This window comes from Metopolophium dirhodum, chromosome 3, assembly GCF_019925205.1.
Source record: "Metopolophium dirhodum isolate CAU chromosome 3, ASM1992520v1, whole genome shotgun sequence".
NCBI classification, from domain to species: domain Eukaryota; kingdom Metazoa; phylum Arthropoda; class Insecta; order Hemiptera; family Aphididae; genus Metopolophium; species Metopolophium dirhodum.
In genome coordinates this window covers 24,858,673-24,873,834 of record NC_083562.1, presented here as the reverse complement: position 1 = coordinate 24,873,834, position 15,162 = coordinate 24,858,673, and the positions used below count along the sequence as shown (strand labels likewise).

At 29.1% G+C, this 15,162-nt stretch overlaps 2 protein-coding genes across 3 annotated transcripts in view; one reads left to right on the top strand and one right to left on the bottom strand.

Annotated features, from left to right (window-relative positions):
• Positions 1-15,162, top strand: part of LOC132941682 (sodium channel protein Nach) — a 44,102-nt gene that overhangs the window by 7,776 nt on the left and 21,164 nt on the right. The window lies entirely within an intron of this gene.
• The window catches only part of LOC132941675 (integrin alpha-PS2), a 73,775-nt gene that overhangs the window by 48,521 nt on the left and 10,092 nt on the right, over positions 1-15,162 (bottom strand). The window lies entirely within an intron of this gene.

Here is a 15,162-nt window from a genome sequence, read left to right as displayed (position 1 = left end):
AGTTTAAAATAATATATTATACACTAGTTTGGACAATCAATCACACATGCGCTCTTAAAGGCTTAAAAGTATGTGGTTTTAAAAAAGTAGGTACAATCTATTACAACAACTATAGTTTTTTAATTTTTCTCTTAAAAGTTAAAACCGTTTGATGGCGGGACGAGCATCGGAAGAATGGACGATTAATTTTTTCAATCAAAATAGTTCCGTGCGTTAGATCATATTTTCTTAATTTGTTTGCCCCGTACTCTCATAACATCGACCTCCAAGTCAATTAATTTTTTCTGGGCGAGTCGCGTGTACATATCGCAATATTTACAGCCCACCTCGGATATGGGCGCCTATGACTCCACACGTTGCCACTTTTGCCATACCGAATATACTATAACAGGTATATATATATAATATATTATACGATATTATGTTAATAAATACCGTCCGCCCCCGATTCGTCGGTTTATGTTATGTTATATCATTCACGAAACGGACTCTAAGTTTTTTTTCGTACAATTTATACATGAATATTATAATATTATTATGATCTAGCGCGTAGGTGATATTTTGTCGGTTGTGTTGTTTTAAAAAAAAAACGTAGACGTCTCGAAAACCGTTTCGAACGACACGGTTACAGCGACGCCGCCGTTGCGTACAAAAATATAATACAGTCGAAGCGCTAAATCATTCCGAGAGCGGCAAACGCGGTGACTGCAGCGTCGTCGGCATAATCGTGCGGGCGGCTATTTCCGTCACAGACGTACACACGCGGTCGCCAAGTCCAAACTTAGCGCCATGCACGCACGCGCCGCCAATGCCACTGTTACCGGTGAAATCTGCGAGGGCTTGTGGTACCTACCTATAATAATAATTAAAGGTTCCGTCGTCGCCGAGAAGCATACAAAATAAATACTGAATTAAATTTCAATATTGTTTTTAAGAGAGGACGCTACATGGATATTTGTTGTCTCCGTCTGAAGACAACGTTTAGTTCCGTTTGCTTAAACATTTGAGTGAATCGACCTATTATATTATGCAACTTGATGATAAGAGCATTCTCTGTGTTTGCATATGGGTTTTTTTTACGATGATTCAGTTTATAAGTAAGTTATGAACATTTTTAATTTGCGTTATATTATATACGCAAAACTTACTAAAATATTGAACTGTCGTAAAAAAACCATGTACAAACACGGAGAAAATTCATACAATAAAATTTCATAATAGGTGGATTCACTCTAATTTTTAAACTAACGGAGTTAAACGCGATCCGCTAAACGTAAATTGGCTGTGTTACGCACTTGTAAGATGGAGATAACAAATATTTGTGTAGAGAGAGAGAGTGTACAAGTACACGATATGCAATTTATTAAGAATCGCCGAAATGATAAACGTTTTGAATAGCCGGGGTCATACAATAATAATATAATTATGTTAATTATCATTTATTGCTGATAATAAGAAAATATTATGTTTATACATATATAATTATTAATTTTGATTGTTATTGATGTTAAAATACATACTAATTTCTGTTTATTATTCCATTTGAATAGATTGAAACTTTTAGTAAAAATGCCATTCTGATTATTTTATCGGTTAATTTATATTTTATTCTCAAGTCATGGACCGAGGATAATTATTTTATTATCAATACGCATACAAAGCCCATTAGGCAGCCATATCGACCGACACATGGTTTTGTAGTGATCTTATACATAAATATATTTTTAAAAATTACACAGACACCTTCAACATTTTCAATAACTTGGTTGGCTGAGAAAGGTTCCTTGTGTATAGAAATCCAAACTCGTTACTTGTCGTTCAATCCTTATTTTGAGGTAAATTATCAAAGCATGAGATTTCAATTAATGGGAACATATTATTAATGTCCAATACATTATTTGGTAACTTCCGACAGCTGACCGCCACGGTGTTTAATTCTTAAAAATTCTCAAACAAACTTCGAGTTGCTGTTTGCGAATTACGAGTAAGTGAAGTGTTGTATCCTTGTGTAAATTTAAGAGCATCCGGACCACTCCCGGTTTAATAAAACGTGTCACCCTTTTCCAGAGAACTACGAGTTGAGGGCGATGCATAAAAGTAAAATCCACATCTGTATATGATGCCACCTAGGTATGTATGTTTTTTCATATTCACAGGTTCTTCGTATAGGTAAAGGACGAATATGCGGCTATACGATCGTTATTTAAGTATGTAGTTGATCATAATGTAATGTGTGAAATCCGAATAAAACTTTGAAAAAAAGTCACGAGACCGCTAAGTATTTAAAAGACGTAAAAAACAATATGTTTGATGAAAAACGTTTTTTTATTCATCTCTTTTTATCATGTACTCTGAAACCTTGATCGCGCTCCTTGTCACATTAACGTGTGTTTATTTTTCATACCTATTTTATTTATAAAATATAGTGTAGGTACAACAAAATTAGCAGCCGGGTGCGAAATAATGGGTTAAATGGATTGAAGAAAGATACGTCCCGTTCATGTACAATAATTAAAAAAAGAAAAATCCTATCACTTGGTAATTTTAGATAACTACCTTTACCACTTTATACAGATCAAAATCGATTAGGTACATAATTCTATAATTTCTTATGCACTTTGCACTGTAACTATATAAATATATATTATGTGTCTATATAGTATGTACTTAACACAATACGTGCTATGCGAAGAAACATTTGGAAACGAATGAATCTTCTACGATTTTTGCTATACGTTTATAGATCACATTCAAGTATCTCAGTAAAGTTCAAACCACTTGTTGTAAGCATCAATTATTTTTATCCTGCGAGCTGCTGCAACACTCAGTTTACAACCTCGCTTACCACTGCAGCTTCGTTCTTAATTTTCTTAAAATCACCTCTTTCAATTTATACAGCTTCACCCATACGTATAGTTCTATTATCTATATGCTATAGCCTATAGGTACACTCGCCACTGAGACTATACAAACAAATTCAACATTTTAATTGTATATACAATGAAACTTCCCTATTACGAAGTCTCATGGCAACAAAATAAATCGTATCATAGAGAAACTCGTTAAATATAGGTTATAGCAATTAAAGGTAATTATACTAATTTGGTTTGGTTTAAATTGGTTTAAATTATTTAGCATGTTTTTTTCTGATTGTTCCAGACGTGCTTTGTTTCTATAATATATTGTTATATACATACGTAAGTATATACGTGTTTGTTTACTATCACACTTTGATAACCGTTTAAACTTTTAATTACTACATCCATTAGGTGCTATACTTTTATATTATTTGGGTTGTCAACTATGATGAATAATTTTCTAATTTCAAATAGGTATACTATTAAAAATGTGCTTTGTCCAAGCAAAATTATATTTCGGACCGCACTGAGCGCATTCGCTTAATTAAGTGGTCGTACGAAATCAAATTAAATACATGCAAGACGGTACCTACCTCCGTACCACGATTGTACGAAGAAACAAGCGTCGTTCGCGGCCACTGGCCAGTAAGCAGTATAAGCTGTACCGGTTTTCCGTGTTGTACGCAGATCCGCGTGAATTATCGTACACTATAACTGTAGCTAAAGTGCACCTAATAATAATATTATACTTTGAATCAAAGTCGTTGATAAAGTATAGATGGATATCAGTGAATGGATTTTTCTTAAAAATTATATTAATTGGAATAAAATAATTAAAAATATTCAAAAAATGCCCAATTATTAACTAAATACTACAAATATTGATAGTTCAAATAAAAAAACGAACTGTTGCAATATTTCAATATGACTTTTTCCAACGAGTTTTACCCCGCTTAACGGATCACTTAATAATTAACTAATCTACTAATTGACGATTATACACGCGCTAAAATTAAATACTTAAACTATTTCTTATCCAGACTGCTAAGAAAATACCATGTATACTGTATAGGGATCTATCTGTAAAGTGGACAAAAATCCAGGTAACCCGCCCTAGACGATCGAAAAGTAACCGAAATACATAATATTATATACTCTCTCCTCAAAACTTGTCTTACTCTGTGGTTACTGTTTTTTATCTCTCGTCTTTCCTTATTTGTCAATTTTTTTTCAATGATTACTTTTACTTATTGTATTACTCACTATAGTATGCGTAGTATGTGCACTGCATATAGGTTGTAAATAAAAAAATGTTCAAACAAATATATTAATTCGTTTGTTAGAAAAAAAAACGTGTTTTGTATTGTATTTAAATTAATCGAAAAAATATGTGTAGTAACATAACATATAGTGAACACCCGTGTGTATAAGATATATTATAAAACTAATGATTTAAATTTGTAGAACTAAAGTACCTATAGTATTTTAGTCTTTAAATGGATTTTGTTTGGTAGGTCTGAATGAAGTTTGGAAAAATACATAAGGTTAGGCTACGTTAACACATAATTACCTAGTAATTGATGTTTAATGAACAAAAACATGCTAACCTCAATCGATACAGTCATACACCGTACGCTAACTGCATATTTGTCAATTTATTGCAATAACCCGGCAGTGTCAGCAACAAAATTACAAAAATGAGCTAATAAGTAAAGTGAAGGGCGAGGCCTATTTTACCTACACCTTAACCTTATATGGAGTGCTCCATGTGGCCCCCGTCCGACCTTCGCCAGACACCCACTTACATAAGCCAAACATGAATGAACAACTAAAACTTTCTACAATATTTCGAAGAAATACTTGTTGTTGTTGCAAATTTAAAATAACGATCAAATTCTATGAATTATACTTTATACATATTATGTTAGGTTAATTCGCAAAAATAGCAAAATGTATTGTTTTCATCTCTTAACTGTAGTCTGTCGACTGTAGGTACCTCGGGTACATCAGTAGTACGTCTAAATTTTAAATCAACAAACATTATGTTGTTTATTTGTATACACTATAAACGTAAGACATTTACAATATTTATATACCAATTTTACTAAAAATAATATATATATTAAAGCTACATATATATATGTATAATGTATATACATATAGATATCAAATATTAATTCAAACAAAAATATAATCAATTATAATATTATGTTTATGAACAAAAATCAAAACTGTTTTAATTGCAATATAAGATAAGCAATTATTATATTATGCCGGATATGTAGTTAATTTTATATTATCCAATCTTAGAAATGTTGAGAAAATAATTTTCAACGATTTGCTTAAATTCATTATTTATATAAAAGAAAGAAAATATTTTATATTACAATTTATAATTACACAATGTACCTTTGATATATATGTCCTAGCTATTCATGTTATAGAGACTACAAAATAAAATCACTGGTTGCGCCGACGTTGAATATCTATTTATCACGATTTTATTCAATCCATCAATGCAATCATTTAACTAATGATTTTCATTTTTGTCATTGAGTAAACGTCAACAATAACAGCTGTTGGATTTTTATCGAGGTTAGTCTTTACGAAAACTTATGCAAACTTTATAACAATTTATAGGATGTACCATGTACGTAATATAGGTGTATACATATTATATATATATATATATATACTTAATAATTGACCAAGTAACCTTTAATAATGTGTACCCATGTGTATAAGATGTCCATAAATAGAAAAACTGAATGTTTTCTTTTCTTCTTTAAAAAAATTAATCAACCACATAGTTTTTGGTAAATATTCACTTGACGCGTCCCCGACCTAATAAACTATCATTTATTATATCGTTTTAACACAACAGATTGTTTAAAAGCCAAAACAAATACTAGAACAACACAACAGTCTACAAAAGATTCTAAAATATTAAGTCTGCCTATAAAATGTCTCAATAATTTTGGTTGCAGGAATATTTATTTTGAAAGCTCATCAATTTAGGAAATTCAAATTGTAAACAATTTTCACAATCAGCTCAAACCATTACATAAAAAAATATATATATTATGTATTCTATATCATGCTAAAAATTTAACCTAATTTAATCAAACCTAACCAACTTAACCATACCTATGCTGGGCTATGATTAGTCGTAACTCGTAAGCTATATAATTGTTAATTCTAGTTGAAATGTAAATATAAATTATCTATCTTTGAAGTTCAAATTTAAGACTTCTGGGTGGTCACAGACAACTGTAATAAATTAGGTGATTTTGAATATTATAAGGGTGTCTATATTTGAACGAACCTTGCAAGATTAATACGACTAACAATAATTATACAACCAGTTACCTACAACTATTATTTTTCTAAAACAATTATTATGAAAAAAAAATATTTTTTTACTCTTAAGGTATACAAAAAACTGAAAACATAATAATATACCTAATTATTTTAATATCTATTTTATATTTTATGTTAAAGAAAATCGTTCCATACGTGTAGCTATGCCTATAAGTTGTGACAATAAAATCACAATATTTTTCATTTTTATTAAAATAAATTGTTTTTTGGCGATATGTACGTATATAAATATAGTACACCTATACACACAATTTAATACTAAAAAATAAATTAGAACACATTTAGTAATACGTATGTACGTATAAATAATTTATTGAACATTTGTAATACCTATATTAATATATTAACATATAAATATATAATACACAACTTTTAATGTATATTAACATTTTCTAATGTACTTACGATAAAATATACCCAAATACATTTTTTTTTGTGTGTATTGCTAAGCATATTTAAAACGTTCAGTTTGTATAATTTTCATGGATAACCCTCACTATAAAAGTAAATTAAATGCTTCATTAGGTAAAACGATTGTCTTATATTGATTAACCCTAAACGTTTTAACAATGGGGTTTAAAACGGGTTTAAAGACATATGTATACAACAATCTAGTTATTTACATTTTAAACATGATTTATAAACCAATAATTTTGATGAGTTTCACTCAATACCCATATCTATATGGATAAAAATATATAATTATATACACTGATATTTACACCTATTAACTGAATATCAAGACTGTATAAGTGATTTGAAAAAAAAACCCAATACCCCGGGGTCAGGGTCATCCCGTCTCGCCCACGTAATACATCCAGGCGTTAATTGTAGATGGAATATAATTTCCGATCACAATCGTATCACAATGAAAAGATATAATGGAGAAGGGTATAACTGTATTGAAACCAGTTTATTCTTTATAATACATTATATGAATTCGCGAATCAATAGTGAGAAAACGATACCTATGCATTTTTCCCGTCCTAAATTCTATAATAATACAACAATAAAAAATACAACCCTTGAATAATTGCCATTTTCTTATCTTATGTAATATATATTATATTATGATATACCGTGTCCGTGAGTACTATATGTAGCCGCCATCACATAATATTTTTATTATAATTTGATCTGTCATACCTATGTTATTGTTCTAGAACTATAATATGCAGTGCAGACGTTTAGTCAAAATATAAATATAATTTGAATATATAATTTCATCACTCGTCGATTACAGAGTGATTACAGTGATGCCATAATAAAAACCACAGGCTGACTTAGAACTCTTAAACCTAAATAATGTATTGTTGTTATAGTGTCCTCAATAATTCAACTAAATTTTACAAATCCGTACAGTAATAATATTATTTGTAACGAATAAAACACGTCACCGACGACAAACTTATATTATGTCGTTTGGCCATATTTTATCGTTTTTACAGACTATTAAAAAACTGTATAATTATTATTAACGTCTCGTATTCTTTTTTTCTCCCAAAATATGTATGACCACTGCGCTAAACATTTCCGCCGCCACCGCCTTAACGACTCCCAGCTGTGTGCGACCTTTGTCCACGATATACAACGAGATATGCGATTTACCGAGTATACGCACTATACGCAGTGAGTAGAAGAGAAAAATAAAATTGCTATACATTTGTTCAACACCGGCAACGACCATATCCATACCCGATACCCACAGGAGTCGGGAGGTTTTTCGGATACTTGAAATTATGTAAACTTAACAATTATTTTAATGAAAATAATGTGTTCGAGTTTCGCACAAAATATACTCGTACATGTATGTACATAATATCGCGTGTGCAAAACGTGTGGGTTTCGGACGGAAAGCGGCTTACGGCCGTCTGCGTGGGCCTCTGATTTTACGGCGCTCCCATCTTATTATATATATTTGCCCATATGGTTTGTGTGAGTATAATATATATATATATATATACGGTTCGGAGACCGTCACCAACATATAACCATTATAATAATATAATATATATAATATATAAAAATGTGTGTGTGTGTGTGTGTCGTGTTTCCCGAGGTTCCGAGTAAACCCCGTTCGGTCGACCCTAAGGACGATTTTCTTATATATATATGTATCTACTATATGTATGTATGTGTGTGTATGAATGTTCTTTGGATGTGTGTGTGTGAATGTTCTTTGTAAGTGTGCACGTGTGAGTGAGTCTAGTATACATGTATTATAATATACTACCGAGTTCCGAGGCTCATCCCCTAACAGATTTTGTGAGACACACATGGGTATTTTAGAAACGATAAAATATATTTTACTGCACACGAATACCAAAACCTATACTGCAGTATGCCAGAAGGCCTAAAACTGTGCAAAGTATACAGAATTTGACAACATCAGTAATGATATACAAAAAATAATGTAAAAGCGTAATGTTTTGTTTTGGCGGAACACATAATCGTACAATGTAAAAATTCGATCTAAGTCTGCATAATAGTGGACGACGTTATATAATAATTAGTGCGTTTTTTTTCATGAAGTATATAAAACTTATTACTGTGCGTCTGTGCTGCGGAGTGAAATCCGATTAATTGTGTAGTCATTGTTTTATCATTATAATATATTATAGTATATAATATATCGGTTTATTGTGCGTATACAATATAATATTGTGTAAGATGTATGTAAAATACAAACGGTCAACAGTAAAGCAGAGTAGGTACTAATTAAAATCGATTATCAAAAATTCAACAATCGTTCATAAATACTAAAATATATAGTGTGATAAGATCATAGATAACGTAATAATAACTCTTGCATCTTTTATTCATAAAATATAAAATTTATATCGAATATAGTTAATTGATATAAATAAATTGTTAGTTTATCAGGTATATAATATTCAATTAATACAATATTATATTATAAATGCGTACAAGCGTCAATATTTGATCGTTTTTATTATAGTTTATTTTACTTACTCACGGCTACACCAATACTATTATGGTTGCACTTAATCGGTGTTCATTAATAATCATTATTATTACGTACCTACCGTATTTAACCGTTGATTTCATATACAATTATTGTACATTTAACTACAAACGTTCTAAACTTTATTAATATTGTATATTTAAGTATATCCAATTGTTAAATAAGTATAATATTAAAAAAAATGTTTATATTTTTTTTTTTTTTAGATTGTCTTAAACCAATAAATTTTAGACTTAGTAATTTCATAAACACGTCACTATATAATATTGACATTATAGATAAGTACGTTCAAATATAATATAATATATAGCTCTCTCTCTCTCTCCCTCTGTATATAATGTAATATAATATATCTACAGAAAACGTTAACATAATGGGTGAGCTAACTAAAATGTCCGAAATCATGTTCAATCCATTTAGTAATTAGCGAATAACTACTCTGGCCCTAATTGGTCTTTATTAAAGAAATTGATGACATTTCAAGCTGAGCTCGCTTAAAACGTATATTTGGGTCAACTTGAAATGTCAAGGCTGTCGGGGCATTTTTATGATGAAAATGCTCAATATATACTGCGTATTTATAGTACCATATGTGCCAGATGGTAATATAATATTTAATATACATACACCAAGATGTCATTTTTTTCCTTCGAAACTTCTGTTGAGAGAAGGTATAGCCATTTTTTGTGTGTGTACGCGAACTCGTGTAGGTGTTTTCCCGTGGGTTGGTTGTGTGCGTTTAAATAATATATGCAAGCGCGGCCGGAAGGATCATCTGGTCCGATGGCAGTGGAGTATAATAATATTGGTAGGTGTACATAATATATTTAATTTATAAATATATATAATACAATTTTTCATCGCTAACCGTTCTAATGAGATTTACGTGTACAGACATATAGTTCATCGTATTATATTATTACTATTCGGTTGTAATAAAAACGTTGAAGCCGATTAATTATTGATGTTTCGTTTGTACAATATGTTATAGGTACATACTGCAATGACTATTAATGTGTATTCATAAGTGAAGTCAATGCTAGTATAAATTATATTTTAGAAATCTTCAATAGAATAATATTATACCAATTACCAAGCGGCTTTTTCTAGTGAAAATAAAATGTCGCAACATACTTACTCAACATTATATAATATACATAGTACGTTTTCAAAATATATATTTATCATCAATATTTTATTATTTTACCTACTCGACTATACAAGAAAAATATCCAAATATGTTTTCAATTATAACATACTATATGTAGTACGTAATATATTATGGCTCATTTTTTTCTTGTTATTAACAAAGGGTCGGCCCTAAATTTTGCCTCAATAACTCAACGTGAACAACACGTGCACGGTAATAACAATATCCGTCCTTTTTCTCCTTAAGGTTTAAAATGGTAGAATGGAATTAGGTAAAAATTCTTGCATTAGATTACCATTTAAAGAAAGTATTGTCATAAAAAATAATCTTTACCTCATACACTAAAAATGAAAGAGTCATTTTGAAAACTTAAATATTTAAAATGTATTCAATTATAGGTATAATATAATATGCATTTTATTATACATAAAAGCATATATGTTGTTGACTTAAATGCGTATTGAAATCAATTACAAAAATTAGACGTTTAGTTATATATTTTTAATAACAACCAACAGAAATATACAGATTTTAGCCAAACATTTTTTTTTCACTCTAATAATAACAATAAATTATAGAAGCATTTTTTAGTCTATCCGTGCAGTTTGTTGTCATCGTCAGATGTATCCTTAAATAATCCTAACATAATACACAGAGCGTTACAAATGGGTTTTTTGGTTTTTTTCTACAGCCATGCTCTAAAAACGATAATTTGAGTTGTGATCAAAAAGGTATACGAATTGTCAAATTATCCAATAGAAATTATTTTTTAAGTCATATCTATATAGAACAATATTAACTCTAATAGTCTAATTCCACGAAAACCTTAATTTGCTATAATTTAATTACAGAATTTGAAATTAATAAGAGTTAAATTTCTTTGTAGTTATCTCCCTAGATGTCTAAAATATTTAAATATTTAGTCTAAATATTTACTCTATGAAATGCAGTTTATAGCACCAATATAGTAGGTAATCAATAAAATAAATATTATACCACTACCAACAATACTAACTACATATTGTATGAGTCTATAAGCAGTGTATACAATTATAAAATGTAATATGTATATAACTATACCTAGTGTTTATTTTTTATATTATAATTTATACACGTGCTTCAACTAAACTGGAAGTTCTCCGACAGATATCCATTTGCATGTGACAGTTTATTGTTTCAACTGCTTGCTGCAAAAAATGCGTATAGATTTATTTATAGTAAAACACTATTGATTTGCATTCGTTTACGAGTTAAATTCCGAGCACCATATGTTGTTAATATAGTTCCAATTGTGTAGACTGTAGAGCACGAGTGTAGTTGAAAATTGTTAAAGTTTTTTCCCCTAGTCCATTAATTTATTTAAATCAAACTTAATATTATAATAATATAGTCTGTTTCAGGTACTATCTGGTACCTACGTCGTATTAACACAGAATAATATTCTGTGGTATTAAGGACAATAAAATAAGCGCGTAAGGCGTACCTATTTAATAGTACGCCATACATATACAAGCATCATAACAAATAATTGATCCATGGGGCAACTACCACTACCTCATCCTCATCAGCAACCTATTGAAACGGAATCGCTACTATTTTCTACCCCTCCCTACTCGCTAATGGGATCTTTCAGTTTATATATTTCAATCAGAGACGGTGATGGATGAGAATAATATAATATGGACCAGCATCTGTCTGTGGAATTTTACTGGCTAATGATTCGAAGAGGCATATATAAACAAAATAAAAGAATGGGTGGTTTCACGAGGTGGCTACAAACATCTGACTTCTATTAGTATAGAAAATATGAAATAACTTTTAGTTAAATATATCATTAATTCCGGCGAGTCTATGTCAAGGATAAAAACATATTCAGTATAATGCTAAAATTAAACGTTTGACTCGGCTAGCAACCTGCACCTTTAATGTAGGTACCTGTTGGTATATAGAAGTTTTGGTTAGTGTTTACAACTTACTTGCATAAGTTTTAAGTATATGGCATTATGGCGCTACTATATATTAATGTATTATGCATATAAAATTAAATGTTTAAAAAATAAATATTGGTATACACGATTACAGCGCAGCTAGGTAGTTATATATTTTTAAAAGAATAAAATCATATTTTACATTTTCTCTTATAATATAATATATTATACATATCATATATGCATATTGTATAATGTATAGTATTTAACTATTGCATTCGTTTGATAAATATTGTCATTAAATAAAATTAATATTAATATTTTAAAAAACATCGTTTTATGATAAAAATAAAAAGGAAATTAATTCGTCAAATTAGATTTTATTTAGTATAATACTAATTAACTATACTGATATTTATACATTCATCAGGTAACACATTGAAGTAAATCAATATTTTTATTGATATATTTAATGATACCTGCCATCTGTTAGGTTTATATATGCCAATCTATATTATACAAATAACGTTTAAAATACTGCTATATAATTTAGCACCACGAGTTATGTTTAGAAAACTTCATTGAAAATAAACACAAACTATCTATTACTGTAACTAATAATATTTTCTTTATAGGTCAGAAACAATATTGTGTTACGCGTAAGAACCTAAGCGCGTAGTATAGTAGTATGTATTTTGTGTATCGAAGTCAACATTCATCCTGACAAGATTTTTATTTACAGTTAAGAAAAAATATTTAAATTTTAAACAAATAAAAGTTGAAAAATATTATTTAAAGTGTTCCTTGTTGGTACATAATGTTTAGCTGATACTATACATACCATAGGGCTGTTTGTTAATAGTAAAAACAATAATGATGAATAATAATAAAAATAATAATGTTAAAACGGAAGTAATGCGCTTAAGGGTTTGGTTTATGAATAAATAGTAATTTACATGCAGTTTACATATTCAAGTTATGCAACATCATGATGGTAGGTACTTATGGAGGTAAAAACTATAAATTATAATAGGTAGAAAAACCCCTATTATGACCAAATAAAAACATTCCGAGAACTACGAATTTAAATATATTTAACATTATCTGCAGTTATTACTATAGTCTATAGCTATAGGTTATAGTAGATACAATAAAAAATGTTGATTGATTAGAAAACTAAATTACCTATAAAAGTATAAAACTATTTTTATTTCAGAAATAATTAAGCTATACTTATATTCTATCATTTATTATTTTAGTCGTAAAATCATTTTGATGAAATATTATGGTATACGATCTAAATGCTCTTAAAAGAGACTATCATTTCCGCCTACATTTATATTTGTCTTTAAGTACATTTTGTCAATGGCTATCACCCCAATAGTACATAATATAAGGACTAACTTTATATCAGACTATTTTTTGGCTTAAGATTAGTATTTTAATGTATATATTATATTCTATAGTAATACTTTTTAACTCGTGAATATTATAAATTAAAAGCTGTAAAAGTATTTATTTTTCGTTTTATTTGTATCATACTATTATTATTTATTATCTCTGAAAATATTTTGAATCTAACGATTTTACAATTGATGTATATAAATATATTAATAAGTATTTTAGGCATAGGTAAATCGTATTCATGTATTTATTTGATGAAATATAATATTCAATTGTAAATATGAATGTATAGGTATATGATATCAACGAGTATATTATAATATACTCCCTCTTTACAAAAATATGCATAAATGATAAAATACATTATAATATAGCCCATTGACATGAGTCCAGTGTGTTCAATTATAATAAATATTCATCTGACGACGTTAGAACGGAAACAAAAGACGTTGGCGAGATGTTCCGAGTCGTATCCATAATATTATTTAAGTGGTACAGTTGAAAACGGCTTCTTTACAATTGAACAATGATATTATAAAAAAAAAATGAATAAAAACCGCCATTATATGTTACATAAACTCCATACGGACGAGTGTCGTGGGTATCATAATAATGAACAATATAATATAATAGTAAAATAAAAGCGTCTATATAATTGCAAGTCATTCGTAATGTGTCAATATATATATAATACGATAGTGTCAAATGTCAATTGAAATGACAACGGTTTTCTGAACTAATGGAGCTTGCCACTTAGTTGGAATTACGGACGTATACGTATAGTTTGGACTTAATGATAGGCAATACCACATATATCTGAGGGGATTTCAGGCGACAGTGATGACTTTTTTATTCTATTATTTCTATCTAACTAAAAACAACGGAACCATCACAGTTCAAAATTAATAAGATCGAATTTGCAGGGTCGAATTTAAGGGGAGACCAAGCTGTGTTACTGTTATATGAGTCATGTAGGCATATGTCAACCAATTAAATTATATTTTTGAAATTTTAAAATATTTAATAAAGAAATATGGATGGTTTTTTGTTTATATTTTTGAGGACCTTCTAATGCCCGCACACTTTCGTGGTATAAATGCGTATTGGCATCCCTATCGTCGTGCACAACTTTATACTTACTGTTTAATAATATAAGCCGTGTGGAAAATTCATAAAAACGAATTATGAATATAATACTATGTTTATCATATAAATAAAAATCATTAATTTAAAATCTCAACGTATTCAATTAAATTAATTTTCCCTGGGTTATAATCAATAACGCAGCTTTTTAATTTAATTTTGATAAGAATATACACAATATATAAATTATAACAGATGTAGCCTACCAACAATAAATAAATAATCAACCGTAAATGGCAAATTAATTTTTTTCATTGGATTCTACATAGCTTACAGCAACATAATTTATTAATAATTAATATATGTATATCA